A 16,389-nucleotide genomic window follows, 5' to 3' on the forward strand; every position below is an offset into this window, starting at 1 on the left:
TCTTGAGTGATGGTTTGGGGATCTGTGGTGATGGGTAAGCCTCTTATTATGACTTTTAAAACTTTATCTTCGGGCAGTAAGTAGATGTGGGCTTTAAGCTTAGTTTCTTCGACTATTTTGCGAATGAATCGATGTGAGTCAGAGTCTGCAGGCTGTATTTCTAGGCGGCGTCCTTTTAAGGTACCAGTTATCTCTTTTCCGGTTTGCTTGTTTAAGTTTTTTAAGAATTCATCTGCTTTTGGTACGTCATCTACGACAATAATTGGCACTTTATCAATTCTGCTTGTTTTGGGGCTGGAGTTTGTTTTTCTATTTGCGGGAATGGTGTCACTTTCGTTTGGTTGGTCTTTTGGGGTGGTAGTGAGCTGAGTGGCTGATTCATCTTCGTTGTCCAAATGCATGTCGTCTATTTGGTTCTCTAATTGTTTATATCGATTGCTGGTTTTGAGGGAAGGCTCCTCATCGGAGTCAGAATCCGTTTGTCTATGGCGAAATTTTCTTTTTCTTTGTTCTTTGAAACCACTAGTGGATTGAAGTATGTCGCAGAAGTTTTTAATCTCTTCAAATTGCTTAGCGAGCTTTTCGTTGGAGGTTTGTAGTTCGTTTATTTTTGCATTGGCCATCTCGTTTTCCTGCATACGCAGTTGATTAATGGCTTTAACAAGGAGAAAGTTTAGTTCTTTTTGATCACTAGCGGACAAAATCACATTTGTGTCATTACGAATATCTTGGATATCTTCCACCAAGGATCTGGTAGTTTCGACATCATTGGATAAAGTAATTTTGTGACTTAATATTTGGAGAACGTTGGGTTCATCATTGAGATGTCTCATGTGAGGATTTTCTGAGTTTGGAGGTGAATTTTCCATGTTTATGTTATTATTAGTTACAGTTATGTTTGTTGTGTCATATTGATTAATCATGTGAGGCAAATAAGTTGGAAAAAGGCCTAACTAGAGGCCGTACCTGAAGGTACCCTTATCAGCACGGTGAATAAAGAAAATCAGAAGAAAGAATAAAATACGACCTGTTTTATCCAGCGAAGAGTGCAGCAGTGGAGTTAAGGCGACGCTTTTGCGAGGCGAAAGCCAAAGAAGAAACAACCCAGAGCCCTTGAGGCGAGGTCGATGAACTCGGTACAGTAGCGGGGGTGGTAGCAACGCAAGGCAACCAACCATCCCTCTTGCGTACATTTTGTTGAATTATCACTGTCGTTGTTCGCATATGGAGATTTATATTCTTCTTCTCTTATTTATTATTATTTTTTCTGATTTTCTTAACAACGAATGGATAGAAATATTTTCGTTATAATTAAAGAAGTTTTCGTCGATAGATGCCGGTTCACGGCTCCAATTTTTATGGCTTAAAATTTTAACAAGATACTATATTGTTAATGCTTTTCTAACAATAACCTTTTCGAGGATAGCAGGTGTGACATAAATAGCTGATTAAATTGAAATAAAAAATATTATTGATTATCTAAGATGACAGAGTAGTTTGATGCATCCCCATGGTCATCAAATTTAGCAAACCACTGCTGGTGTAAGGAATACAGTTCAAATTACTCTTGAAAAATAATAAAATGTATAAAGTTCTAGTTTTGTTAACAATGCTACTGAAGAAAATTAGATTACTGTTGAAGGTTATTTGTATTGTGAAATATATTATTGTGTTGTATTTTATATGTGTTGGGTACCTGCTCAGTGATGATTACAACATGTACACAAACATCGTTTATTCTACATTGCTCATCTACTATTCTATATTACAGTTATGGTTAAAGATAATAATAGATACAGTTACATATAAAACATCTCCCTTTTTTATAAAAAATAACAATAGTAGTAAAATTAAACATATTCTTTTAAATAATAAGGTTTCTTAACAGTCCTACCAGATCGAGTGACGTAGTTATGTCCATTTGAAAAATTTGATGATACTATACCTCTTTCACTATTTGGTGACACAACACTTCTGTTAGATTTTGAAGGACTTACAGGCACATCTAAATTTGTAGTGCTCCTACTATTTTCATGTATCTCGGGTTCATCTATAACTTCATTCTCATAGTTGTTTTTATTGCAAACTCTTCCTGATTAGTTCCTTTAAGAAGGTCTCTTCTGTTCCTTTCTACAATTCTTCCATCTCTTCTTATAATCCTATATGAACGTGGTCTTTCTGCTTCTTCTATAATTTTCCCTCTTTCATTTAGTTTTTCCCCTTTCTCTTTTATGTAAACATGATCTCCTGTTTTCAGTGGTTTTAATGGTCTTGCATTCCTATCATAATTACTTTTTTGTAAGGTTTGTCTCTTCTGTAAGTGTTGTCTATGGACTTCATATCGTTTAGCTTGGATGAAATTCTCTTTTATAGGCATCAATCCATTTACTTTTCTTCCAAACATCAATTCTGAAGGTGACTTAATTTCATCTGAAATAGGAGAGTTACGACCCACATAGCACAAAAACATCCTATGGGATGTTATTAGGATTTAAAGTCCTACTTACTACATCCTCAGGACATCCCGTAATATCCTAATTTCCTCCTAAACTCATCCTCCTGAGCGCTTAACGTCACATCCCAGTATATCCTTAGGACATCCTATCTACGTCCCACCGACAGCGTATGGGATGTTATCAGGATTTGAAACACTAGTTACAATATCCCTTTAACCTCTTAAATACATACTCTCAACTGCTTAGTGTCACATCCCAGTATATCTACAGAGGAAAATTCCAGTGAATGTATGTGAAGATGTGATGATCTAAAACCTACTTTTTTCACACAGATAGTCTCAAATCCTTCTCCTATGGTTACTATGGAAAAATCAGAAATGTTGAAAATATTTATACAACTTGTTTTGTTTTTAAATCTGAAGTTGTGAATGTATTAAAACTGAGCAAGGAAACTAAAATGAATTATTAATACAAAATATTAAAACTGAAAATTTTGCTTTTATTTTTAAGATATTAAAAATCTTTTGATCATTTTTAAACATCCAATAGCCCCCAAATTGAATTATTCATAATTAAATTGTTTTACAAAATCAGTTTCTAGTTTCAGTTAATTTGTATTAAAAATTGAATAATAAAATTAGCCATTTAATAATCTTTACATAAATGAATCATCTTTCTTTAAAACATGTAAGGAATTTATAGTGTTTTGATGACACTGTTGGGAAATTGTTAAAAGGAATAAATTGTATTTTTAAAACTAAATCAATTCCTAGCCTCAGAATAAATAAATATGTTTTCGTAACATGAGAATGCTGCAGGCTTTTTTATATATTTAATATTTAGTTGCAAAAATTTGACATTATGTTAACAATTCTTTATATCATTCAAAAGGTAACTCAAGAAGCTCTTCTAAAATTCTATCTTTCTGCTCACACAATTAAAAAAAAAAAATCTGAAAGGCCTCAGATTTTAGCAGTCACTCAAAGAGGCTAAAAGTTTATGAATGCATAGATTATCAATACAGATGGGGCAGTGGAAATAGCAAAACATTTTATAAGATACTGACACCAGAAAGTTATACATCTTCTATATATTTGAAAAATGAAGAAATATATCATGTAATTATGTAGAAATATTAAAATGTTTTCAATTAGATATATCATGAATTAAATGCATTTTAAATCAATCAGATTAAAAATTAAAAAAAGCATTGTTAAGAACTGTGTGTAATGCTTTTAAATAGCTTGGCTTGTTAGTCAATTATATATTAGGTTTTAAAGGTAAATATGTTAAATTTTGCCAAATGGCAAGACTTGAATGAAAAGCGAAACAAGTTTACGACTGACGATATGAAGTCACATTTCAAAACTAATAGCCCTTTTAGATTAAAAAAAAAAGTTCTGAAAATAATTTGCAATGGTTCATTGGTATTATTTTACGCAAAATTCAGTAAAATGGTTTGGTTTATTAAATTACGGCAAAGCACTCGAGGGCTATCTGCCCTAAGGGAGGGATGTCTTCGTGGAGGACTTTTTAAGGGAAACTGGCTCATATACACGTTACACATGGGGAAAACCACGAAAACACCCATGCAGCCAGCCCGTTCGCGGGATTCGAACCTCAGACCGAACTACCAGTGTTCAGCGACGTTACCGCTCGGCCGCTGGTGGGCCCTTTCAGTAAAATGAAATTTACCCGTTGAAATCAGCACCAAATTAAACTTTGTAAATTCTAGCGCATGTTCAGAATTTTATTACTAACCATTCATTTCAGAGCAAAATAAAACAGTAATTGCCATTTATATGACAATCAATATCAAAAATTTAAATCTGCATTTTACGCAACATAGAAAAACTTCAAAAGATCTACTGTTTACCATGCAATTAAGGCATTTTATTCTGCAATCAACTCTACCAATTATTAATTCCATTAAGTATATCCAGTTTACTCTTTCTGCTCAATATATGCTATGTAAAATTTACAATAAATTTATTAATTCATTTTATTTTGAGGTGAGCTTTTATTCAACTCTCAATGTCAACGAGAATGTTTAGTTCATTTTTTATTCGGTCTCAAAAGAGAAATCAAAATAAGTGGATTTATGTACGTGTATTTATGAATCAAAATATATGAGAAATCACAGTGAGAAAAGCACTGCTACCTTAAATTGTGATTATATATAACAAATGCAGTGAATTATAGTTAAAAAATAGTGAAAATATTTATATTTCTGAACTATTTCATATATAACATTTTCAGTTTCGCATATGTGGCAATTTAAGAACGTTTTTACGTATACCAATTTTTTGAAATATCTGCAAATTTTTGTATCTTCAAGGAAAGCTTATTCTTTCACCTTTAGTATATAAGTAATGGTAATTTACCAGATAAAATTACTTAATGGGGAATACAGAAAAATATCTAACCACTTACCTTTGTGACTTCATCTGCAGAGAGATGAAAAGAAGTTCAGCTAAATCTGCTATAATAAATATTTATAATAATGCTAAATTATGCAATATCTATTAATATGACAAATTTTTGTAAAGCTATTTATTTGGATGAAAAATAAACACATTCAGAAATTTATGGCACTATATTATGATTAACAGAGGAAAAACACTTAACAAAATTCAAAATAGTTTTTATTAATCCAATTTATCACATTTTATTTGAATTCATGAAAAACAATCTTATATCCATGTATTCTTATGTATATAAGAACTCTTGATAATTGGATCTCTGTCATTGCCTTTCACAGCACCTAAAATAAAAAAACACTCACAATTACTATATGTGAATATAATTTATAATTAAATTTAAACAAATGACTATTAGAATGCAAATTAAAGGAAGCATTTAAAATATTTTAACATTTAATACCTATAAACAGAGTAGCAATTATTTGATTTTTCGATTATAGTAAAATAAACATGCGGGAATGCCTTTTAAAATTTTTTATGTCAGAAAATAAACTCAAACCACCAGCTGAACATATGAGCAGTTTTATCAATCAGCCACTGGTAAATAACCTGGATACTGAATCAACATATAAAGTTGCCAAGATAAAGAGAGAAACAAAATTATGATAATCACATCTTACCTATTCATAAAACTATTTTAAATTTAATGTGTAGGCAAGTCCAAACAGAATGAGAATGAATTTATTTTGCAACACAAAGTAAAGTCTTGCAGGAGCAAAAAAAACTTGTCTCATGAGATTGGCAAGTAAAAAATAATTAACTGCATCTGGTAACATTTATCTGACAACACATAAGTAATTGTTAGCTACGTGCAGAAAATAAAATCTGATCAGGGGCGTAGCTAGAGGGGGGGAAGGAGGGGCATCTGTCCCCGGGCGCAGAATCCAAGGGGTGCCAAACTGATGTTAGAACATTTTAGAATTAAATGTTTTCCATCCTTGGCAAGCAGTAGGGGGCGCGAAATCTTCAGTTGTCCCTGAGCACTGAAAACACTATGACTCTGAATCTGATCATGTTAATGCAATTTTAAACTTTTGAATTTAACCGCAGAAATTTACCAAAGAAGTACTTGTAACAGTAGTAAATGAAGATGTGGCTAATCTTTACTGTATGGTACACCTTGGTTTCTGTCTGAAAAAAAATCACAAAGTGGTTGTTTGTGAAATGTGGAAGCCCATTGCGTCAAATAAGTTTTTTGGTAACCCTAATGTTGATAATGTTGGCGAAAGTAGCCTTTAGGAAAAAAAAAAAAAACTTTTTTTTTGTCAATAAAAAGGAGTTATTTCAAATATTGCCAACGTGTTGTGATAAATTTAGTTTTGAGCTACTTTTTTTAATAGTAAACCTCTTGTACGGTCCCAGGTTTTTGGTTCTTACCATTCTTTTCAATTGCTGTGTTTGGTTGCACGGAAGTGGTATGGTCTTGTATTTTGAACATGCTATTTATTATTTTGGTGTGGGTACCATCGTTTGAGTATGTCTGAGGTGACTAAGAGACGAAAAGTTGAATTGAATTGCTTACCTGGAGGATGGTGGTGGGAAACCTAAACATATGCATGTGAAAAAAAAGGTACGTGAAAAAAATGACGTTTCATTTATTTTTTTGTCTCTGTGTGTTAATTTTTGTTAGAAGATTTGTTGTTTAATGTTTTTATGTTAGGAAATATGTATTTTTGGTAACTTATTTCTCTCTGTTTATGTATTTTTGGTTGTCTGTGTGTTAAGACAGTGGTGAATATTTTCTGGTAACTATGATATTTTTAACTTTCTGATTTTCTTAAAGTGAAAATAGATCAATGTGTACATGGACAAAGTTAAGGCAGTGCACAATGCCCAGTTTGTGCAGTTCTCTGTTTTAATAGGTCGATGTGTACATGGACACAGAGTTTGTGTATGTCTTTGACTTCTTATTTTGGTTTTGTGTAGCGGCCACCTTGAAATTGGTGCCGATCCTCTCAGATGACGATCTTGATATAAAAAAAAGAAACGATTCGCCAAGGGTTACAGTAGAGTAAATTTTTACCAAAGATGTTCTACCATAATCACCATTTCAGTGGTTTAAACACTAGTGGAGCAGTATGCAGAGATGAAGACTTGAGTTTTGTTTACACAGCATGATGGTTTAGGCACTCCAGCCATTACAGTGAACAAAATTATAATAAACATAGCCACAATAATTGTCTATAAATATTGATGTATAACACTGCATTAACTAATATATTTCTTATGCTAGTATATACAGAATCCTTAATCGAAGGGAAAATCAGAAGACTGTGCATGCATTTTCCTTTAACTGAAACATGGATTTGACCATACAAATCTCAGTCTTACGGGACATGCCACACTATGCAGGCAGACAGTAAAAAGTGCTTGCGTTGTTTTTATTTGTTAGAGGTATGAAATAAATATACTTCTAGATTTTAATTTTTTCTTTTCTTGTTTTACATTTGGATTACCTATCAAAAAGTAAGGAATTTTGATATTATTACAATATCGGAGTTAAAATAATAATTATTGGACATGTTAAAGTAATGAAAATTTTAAATTAGGTTAAAAAGTAACCCTTAATGTGGCATATTTTTGAATTAAACTCTATCGACATTAAAATCAACAAAACGTCCCTCTTTATTAAGGACTTTAATTAACTAATTTTAAATACGGAGCTATGAATGAATTTTTTCCCTTGCATGTTATAATAACTGAAACAAAATTACTCTGATACAGTCAAAATTCCTAAATGCAAGTACATAAAATTTACTTTAGCAATTTAAAGAGATGAGACACACTGAACACATGAAAAAATTTCTATCAAAGAATAATTTGTTAAATTTGGCCCGTTCCATAGTAAACTTTAACCATTAGATTACATTATTACACCATGTTATCAGTTTGAAAAGCAAGTCATATGCCAGATCTTGCATGTAAATGAAATGCACAAAATAATATACAGATTATTGAAAAATGATGTATACCAATGTTTATAGATATGATTAAATGTAACAGAAAATTTACTGTCACAACCACATTTTTAAGTGAAATGTATTATTTTAACATTTTACAATATTTAAGGTATGGCATTAAATGCAACATTGTGTGCCTGGACATAAGTTAGTAAATTAAAAAAAAATAATAATAATAATCAAAGAATGAATGTCATAAAAAATTTCAAAAACAAGCAGAATTTAATTTAGAAGACCTTTAGACACTTATGATAAATAACTGAGAATTCTTCACCCAAAATTAAATTATAATTAACTAAAACCAGTTTGACTGACCTTCTACAAAATCCTTCAGCTGCAATTTTTTCTAGCTTGAAAACCAAATTCTTCTCCACATGGTAATAACATCTTAACCAGTTGAAATTCCTGCAGAAAGTTTGATAACACAGTAATAGAATTAATAGAATAGAAAAATTAACACAAAAGTATAGAACATCATTTAAACTTAACATTATTACAAATTTTGGTGCTTTCTGACTATCTGCAAAGCTGTGAAAATTGGCAAAATGGTTAGTTTACGGTTCATATCTACTGCTCTGTTCACAAGTAGTAATTCAAATAAGCACTTTATAAGAAACAAGAAATTTTAGGATGCACACACACAAAAATATATATATTGGGTCAATATTCACATATTTTTCATCCAATGGAATACTGTTCAGAAATAAAGATTAAATATAAAGCATGTAAATACATGTGTGTGGTATGCATATTCATAGTTTGCTATTATTGTGTGCATACTCTTGCTGTTTTAGCATAAGTTGAAGCTGTGAGGGCAGATGATAAGAAAGTATCAGAATTTTTCATGTATAAGAAAAGATTGCCCAGAAAATAGTATCTCAATTGTTTAGCACTGACATTTACATAGCACATTAGAAATATATAGTAATATATGTATAATAAAAAGATAATTGAATATTATTAATTCATTTTTTTAAATGCCAAACTTTAACAATTCTTTCACATAGAACTAAAGAGAATTCTTTCACATGAACATCTAAAATCCATTCTTAACTAAAGAATAAATAATAAAACCATGTAAATTTCTTATCAAGCCCATCATTTCCGAAATGTCTACTTCTGAAAGTTCCCAGCATTTCTCAATATATTATTAAATTTCTAAACTAAGCATCAATGATCGTCATGTTCGCTAATGTGGCAATATCTTTCACACTTCTTTGTTACCACAAGTAACAAGTAGGCTTCAATAAATCTTTAACTGTTACATGCTACTTTTGTCTAAAATTTGTACAAATAATAAAATTAAATGAGCTCTTTATAATATGCTCAAAGAAATAATTTTGTATGAAAATTTGTATGTTATATATTGGCCTGATTAATGATTCAGGAAATAATTCGGGTTTTCAAAGTGCTTCCAATAATTCAAATTTCAGCTTGTGTCAAAATAAAATCTATAACCAAAGATTTCCTAATGAACAATGCATTTTAACATTATTCAATCACTGGCAATCACACAGTACTGATTGCTTCAATAAACATTACTGTAACTGTGTTATTTAAAAAACTGTAATGTTTTAATTATTTCCTTAATTAAAACATTACAGTCTTTTCCTCCTTCTAACACCAAAAGAAAACCCAGATAAGAAATATAAAAATATCAGTAAAAATAAATTATATTATTGAATGACACTTTACATTAATTACACTTATGCATATATTATTTTATTATAAATTATTTCAAAATCAAAGAAGAGAAGGAGGAGAAACTTTAATATTGACATTTCTAAAATGATATAAACATTAATCATTTAGCACAATTTGTTATTTCAGGCAAAAAGAATTCACTTTTCTGGATAGCATTTATATTTCCATCTCACTTTCAATGAAACATTAAGAGAAATGCATATAATTTAAACACCAGTTTATTTTATTTATCAGACAGATTATGTCAACTCGAAAAAACCTATCAGTAAAATTCGGTAGTAATAATCCTGAATGTTAGGCAACTTGCAAGATTCAACAAAAATTATCAATACTTTTACTATAATGACAATACTACAGTAACATGAACATAAAATTAAACTGCATATGACTATAAAATAAGCCAGCATATAATAATGGTGCATTGGTTCCTAAAACAATGGGCTCGATGAAAAAATACATGTATTATGGTAGCTATTCATATTCTTCAGCTTTCCTAATATTCTCATGTTCACTTTACATAACTAAAGTATCTAAAATACAATAAAAATGCAAACAATATTTATGAGAAAATGATAAAAGCATTCATAAGCATTTGATTGAATGACCATATTTTGTCTTCCTGCAAGTCGAATCTTAAAATGATATGCAGTTTGAAAAATGCTTAATCCTTTTATAAAATATTCAAAAAAGATTAAAAAAAGGTACTGTTCTGTTATCAGGACCGGGTTCAGAAATGTATTTATGTATGCATGTACATTTGTATGTTTGTGTGTCTACATATACACATCTATGCACATACTTACGAACACAGGTTCATACATTTCCGATTCTGGTACAGAACAGTACCCCCAAAAAAAACTTGAATTACAAACTAGATTAAGATAATGTTTCAACCATACATATTTTGGACAAAACAATGCAAACTCTTATTTTTATACAATTGTTCAAACTATTTAACATAAATTTATTGCTGCAATAAAATAATAAGCAATCTGATCACACATATTATTTTGAAACTGAATGCATAAACTAGACTAAAAAAAATTCAGTCATAAACATTTGGATAGCAGGGCAAATTAGATATTTGAAAAGACAGCCAGCCATTGAGATACACGTAATTCACGACAGAATGGTAACAATTCATAAAGCTGTGAAACATTTAACTGTCAAAATGACATAAATAACATAAATTCGAAAAGCAAAAAAAGTAAACATACAAGTATTGCAACTGAACTTACCTTTCATGCAACAAAAAATATCCATACAAGTTAACCTCAAGGTTCTTTAATATACTAACCTCATGGCGCAGCCATTTTGGATTTCGTTTCAAATCAGACAGATGTTTACGGATTTGCGGAAGAATACGAGGAACTAGTAGTTTGCCATCCAATATTTCTGAGAATATAAACAAATTTTGGAATCTGAGGGTATCAGTAAATAAATATATAGAATATCGCCTCTCAAACGACCACTTCTGAAACTGACTAATAGTTCTGAGATTATAAATAAATATTGATATTAAGCATTATTTCTATAAGACAACCATCTCTATATAAGACCAAAGTTTCTAGAATCTTGGATAGTCATCAGAGATGTATCTTTACTGCGAAATTATCGCACGACTGTAATTCAATATCAATAACAGATCGCGCGATTGAAAAACATTTTCTGTCCTGTAATTAGAGGAAAAAAATTTTCCTTATGAGGTATTTCTCCCGCTTTCCTAGCGTGCCTTCGTGGTGTAATAGTTCTGCACGCTGGGCCGGTATTTCAGAGGTCCGTGGTTCGATTCACGGCGAAAGCGGTTGCTAATTTTTCATCTCTACGGCTTCCCAAAAAAATCTTAATGTCTCTACAGTGGCGCCCGAACTAAAAAGGTGTTGGATGAGGTATATCCACACCCAGGATTTAGTGATTGGATTCCCTTAAAAAAAATCGGCCTTTAAAAAGAGAAGTAATATAAGGTATTTCTCCCACTTTCCTAGCGTGTCTTCGGCCCACCAGCGGCCGAGCGGTAAAGTTGCTGTACCCTGGTAGGGCGATCCGAGGTTCGAATCCCGCGAACGGGCTGGCTGCATGGGTGTTTTCGTGGTTTTCCCCACGTGTAACGTGTATACGAGCCACTTTCCCTTAGAAAGTCTTCCACGAAGACATCCCTTCCCTTAGGCAGATAGCCCTAGTGTGCTTTGCCATAATTAAATACACCACCACCACACCTAGCGTGTCTTCGTGGTGTAGTGGTTCTGCACACTGGGCCGGTATTCCAGAGGTCCGTCCTTCGATTCCCGGCGAAGGCAGTTGCTAATTTTTCATGTTTCCTGCTTCCAAAAAAATACCTAATGTCTCTATACCCAAATTTTTAAAAAAATTCGTTTGCGTAATTAAATATATATATATATCTAATTTTACCTATATTTGTAGTAGGGTTTGTAATCTGTAAGTAATTATACATGTAATTTATACATTTTTTATTAAAAAAATATATTATTTAGAATTTTGCAAATATTCTAGAAAATGCTAATCCATTGAAAAAAATCTTTTCCATAACTAAAATTTTTAAAAACGTCAGAAAAAATAGCAGTTAAAATTAATAACAAAATAACAAGAATAAATCATCAATCATATCAATATTTTTAATGTACAGCATTTAGAAACAACTTAGTAAAATACATATGAAAAATAAAATAATGTGCAAGTTTCAGATGTGCAATGTCAAAAAATTAAAACTGGTAAATTTGAGAACAAATAGCCTCAAAATGTTTGACAACGAAAGTCCTCCGGACAATGCAGAATGAATGTCCTCAGGATGTGAAACTGGTGAACTCCTCAGGACATCTGAGAATCAACATCTTCAGGACATCCTGTCATATCCCGGGACATAGCGACTTAAATAAGACATCCTCAGGATGTTAAATTACGATCTCCTCAGGACATCTGAGAATCAACCTCCTTAGGACATCCTAAGTATGTCCCGGGATATTGCGACTTAAATAGGACATCCTGAGGATGTTTTGTGCTATGGGGGCGATATTCCAGTAAAACTAAATATGGATCCTTGTTGTCAACTACAGCTTTTTCTAACATTCGCTTGACAGTTTGAATATGTCTTTCAACCATTGCATTAGACTGCGGGTATTTTGGACTTGAAGTTCTGGTTTCAAAATTCCATCTTCTTGCAAAATCTATATATTACCTGCAATTATATTGTGGACCATTATCCGAATATACTATTTTCGGAATACCATGTCTTGCAAAAATTGATTTCAATTGCTTTATCACTGCTACACTTGACAAATCTTCCAAATGCCCAATTTCAACATATTTGCTAAAATAATCTATAACTATTAGATAATCCCTTCCTTGAAAGTAAAAGAGGTCTGTTCCCAATACTTCCCATGGACCATTAGGTATTTCTTTAGATATCATTGGTTCTTTAGTATTAGCTTTTTGTAAACTTAAACATGTTTGACAATTCAGTACCAAATCTTCAATTTCTTTGGACATTCCTGGCCAATATAATATTTCTCTTGCTTTGATCTTGCATTTTACTACTCCTAAATGACCATAATGAATTCTGCTTAACATATCTTTTCGTAAACTTCTTGGTACAACAACACAGGAATTTTTAAATATTAATCCATTTGCTTCTGATAGTTCTTCTCTGAAGTTAAAATATGGTTTTGCCAGTTCTGGAACCATACATTTTTCATCTGGCCATCCAGTTTTAATTAATTTTCTTAAAACTTGTAGTTCTTCATCTTTTTCTGTTTCCAGTTGAAAAACTTCCATTTTACCATTAGACATTGGTATACATTCTACAACTAATCCAACATGAACTTCTATTTCTCCTTCAAAGACATCAGATCCTTTATCAGTGAATGATCTTGATAATGCATCCGCTATAAAAAGTTCTTTTCCTGGTTTATATTTTATCTCAAACTGATATGGCTGTAATCTTATACGCATTCTTTGTAGTCTTTCTTACAGGGCATTTATTTAATGGCTTTTTAAAAATTGATTCCAGTGGTTTATGATCACTTTCCACAGTAATATTTTTTCCAAATATATATTGGTGAAATTTCTCACACGCAAATACAATAGCTAAAGTTTCCTTTTGAATTTGAGCATAATTCTTCTGTGTATCTGTTAATGCCTTAGATGCATATGCCACTGGTAAATTATTCTGCAGTAAGACTGCTCCTAGTCCTTCTTGAGATGCATCTACAGATAAAACTACTGGCATGTTTATATCATAATACTGTAAAACTGGTTTATTTACCAAGACATCTTTTAGTCTTCTAAATGCTTTTTCATGTGTTGCATTCCAGTTCCAGATAACTTGTTTTTTCAACAAATCTCTTAAACATGATGTCAATTCTGATACATTAGGTATAAATCTAGAAACATATGTAATCATTCCTAGAAAAGTTTCTAATTCTTTCACATTTTTTGGTGGTTTTATATCTAGAATAGCCTTAATTTTGTCTTCATCTGGTTTTAAACCATCTTTAGAAAATATATGTCCCATATATTTCACTTCATTCAGCCCAAATTTACATTTATTTAAATTAAATTTAACATTCTTTTCTCTGGCTCTGTCCAACAACTTCTTTAATCTTGAATCACGTTCTTTTTTATCTTTACCCCAAACTAATAAGTCATCTATATATATTTGAACTCCTTCTAAATCACTAAAAATTTCAGAAAAACTTCCGTGGAAAACTTCTGGTGATGAACTCAGTCCATATGGCAACCTCAAAAAACAATATCTACCAAACGGAGTGTTAAATGTAGTAAATTCACAACTTGAATCTGACAGTTTAATTTGCCAAAATGCTTTGTTTGCATCTAAAATACTAAAGACCTTTGCATTTGTCATTTGAGATGAAATTTCTTCAAAGGTTGGTATGTGATAATGTTCTCTCAGTATATTTTGGTTAAGGTGCTGAGGATCCAAACACACTCTTAAATTTCCATTCTTTTTCCTTACTACCACTAATGAATTCACAAAGTTAACCAACCAACAGTGGTTGGTTAACTTTCTTTATAATACCATCTTTTTCCATTCTTGCTAATTCCTTTTTTAATGGATTTAATAAGCTAAGTGGAATTTTCCTACAGGGTTCTATTTTACCAACAGCTCCTGGTTTTAATTTAATATGATATGTATATCCAGTTAAATTCCCAGTTCCTTTAAACAAATCTTGATATCCTTTTAAAATTTCTGGTAACCTTTCATTAGAATCAGGATTTACTGTACAAATCCTTTGTATTAGGTTTAATTTTTGCAATGTAGGTAAACCTAAAATATCTGGAACAGTTTTATCACATGCTACAACTTGAAATTCTATTTCATCCTTGTTCCCTTTCGATGTTTCACATAATAATTTACATTTTCCAACTACATCAATTGTAGTACCATTGTAATTATTTAAAGTGACTTTTGATTTAGTCAAACATTTCTCTCTTAAATTTAATTGTTTAAATTTAGGCAATGGTAGCACATTACACTAAGCTCCAGTATCCAACTTAACAAATAAATATTTAGATATGTTTACTTTTAGTTTTTCAAACCATTCAGTTTTATTTTTAGAAAATGGATTTATATCTTCTACTGACCCTAAAATATATTCATTACCATTATTATGTAACTCATGCTCTAAATTATTCTGTACAACATTAACATTTTTAAAAGTGCACATTTTAGAAAAGTGATTTTTCTTTTTACAGTACAAGCAAATCTTATTATAAGCAGGACAGTTGTATAACTTATGAAAAGTTCCACATTTTCTACATGGTTTTGGATTATTGTACTTATTTCCTTGATAGTTTGAAGAAGATTTAGTACTTTGTTGCTTTTGTTTTACATGAAAGTCTTTCTTACAAGGCTGACGTTTTTCCTCTGAAGGTCGAAATTTATTACGTTTGATAGCTTCTATTTTATTTTCTTCAGTTAAAGTTTTCAGCTGAAGTTCTGCTAATTCAGAAGCTTTACACATTTTAATACATTTCTCCAATGTTAACTGATCTTCCCTTAATAATCTATGTTTGAGATTTTTATTTAGAATTCCACTATACTATCTCTATTCTATCTCTACTATTCTATCTCTTATTACTATTCTATCTCTATTAAACTATCTTTTAATTCTGCAAATCCACAGTTGCTACTTAATTTCTTTAAATCGGTTAAGAAATCATCAAACGATTCACCTACATGTTGTGTTCGACAGAAAAATATATGTCTATCAACACTTTCGTTTGCTTTCGGTATGCAACAATTTTCGAAAGCTTCAATTACTTTGTCAACATCCTTCTTATCTTCTTCACTTAAATTAAAAGTATTAAATTTTTCAAGTGCTTCTTCACCAATTATATGCAATAAAATAGCTACTTTAATTTCAGGTGATTTAGTGATACCACCAGACGCTAACATATAAATTTGGAATTTTTGTTTCCATTTCTTCCAATTTTCGCTTAAATTTCCTTCGAAACTTAGATTACTTGGTGGCTTTAATCCATCCATATTTAATTTAGGGCTTTAAATAGTTTATATATACGTATTTTTACCCACTTCCAATAAAAATAAACAACTCACTTACCAGCGATATAAGTTTCGATTTCACAGTAAACAACTTCCCATGATGTTTTTGTTTAGAACATCTTTACCGAGGCTGCATGGTTCTTCAAAAAGATTTTCTTTTTTTAATCAACGACGAGCTGCGCCATGTGTTGTATTTTATATGTGTTGGGTACGTGCTCAGTGATGATTACAAGATGTACACAAAC

At 31.2% G+C, this 16,389-nt stretch overlaps 1 long non-coding RNA gene across 1 annotated transcript; it reads right to left on the reverse strand.

Moving 5' to 3' along the window:
- Nucleotides 1-5,085: 5,085 nt before the first annotated feature.
- Nucleotides 5,086-11,989, reverse strand: LOC146998155 (uncharacterized). Its single transcript, XR_015040328.1, has 3 exons — nucleotides 10,842-11,989; nucleotides 8,215-8,304; nucleotides 5,086-5,220 (listed from the first exon to the last, which is right to left on the reverse strand). It is a non-coding gene; the product is annotated as an uncharacterized LOC146998155 (long non-coding RNA).
- Between the last annotated feature and the right edge of the window lie 4,400 nt (nucleotides 11,990-16,389).

Source organism: Stegodyphus dumicola, chromosome 3 (genome assembly GCF_044657685.1).
Source record: "Stegodyphus dumicola isolate Sdum_Otavi_A_Nest chromosome 3, ASM4465768v1".
Taxonomy (NCBI): domain Eukaryota; kingdom Metazoa; phylum Arthropoda; class Arachnida; order Araneae; family Eresidae; genus Stegodyphus; species Stegodyphus dumicola.